Source organism: Charadrius vociferus, unplaced genomic scaffold (genome assembly GCF_000708025.1).
Source record: "Charadrius vociferus isolate BGI_N301 unplaced genomic scaffold, ASM70802v2 scaffold2933, whole genome shotgun sequence".
Taxonomy (NCBI): domain Eukaryota; kingdom Metazoa; phylum Chordata; class Aves; order Charadriiformes; family Charadriidae; genus Charadrius; species Charadrius vociferus.
Genome location: NW_009647801.1, coordinates 10431 through 11188, shown reverse-complemented (window position 1 = coordinate 11188; position 758 = coordinate 10431).

Genomic DNA, 758 nt, shown 5'->3' with positions numbered 1-758 from the left:
GGGGACACGGGTCGAGCTGCGGTGCTGAGCCCCCCCAGAGGACACCTGAAGGTTGGGAGAGGGGTTCAACGGGGAATTGCGGGCGTTTCTGCCCACGCAGGCACGGAGGTAAACACAGCTGCCAAGAGGGGGGGATGGACCTGCGTTGCAGTAGGACCTACACAAAGTCAGAGCATCCCCAGAAGTGCTCAGCTCGGGGTGGCCATCCGCCTTAGGGGACATGGGGCCACCCCTTTGGTCCCAGGGGCCGGTGCCCGCCTGCCGGGGCTGTGCTCACACCAGAGGGACGGCGCAGGTCTCGGGGGACCTCTGCCCACGTCTCGCCCCACTTCTTGCAGCTTGGGTGGTCCTACGGACGGACAGACGGACAGGCGATGCAGGAGGTCTGGGGCAAGCGGGATGGGGATGGGGGCCGGTGCAGAACCCCGTGGAGATGCCTCCAGCCCCGGTGCCCCCAGATCTGGCAGGGAGCACCCAGTGCGGGGATGCTGATGGGGGGGGACACACCGTCCTTCTCCTCCTGCCCCCCTGTGAGGGCAGAGAGGGGTTTGGCAAGTGCTGGTGGGACCCTCAGAAGAGGCAGGAGCCACGCAGGTCCCGTGCTCGGCTCAGCTCGGCGCCCAGCGCCCGGCTCATGCGGGTGGTGGTGAGCCTCATGCTCTGGGCAGCCTCCACGGCCCGGCTCAGCGACCGGTTTAGGTCCTCCAACTCATCCAGGTCCAGGGTCAGGCAGCGGTGGTGGGCAGCGACGTGCGGCC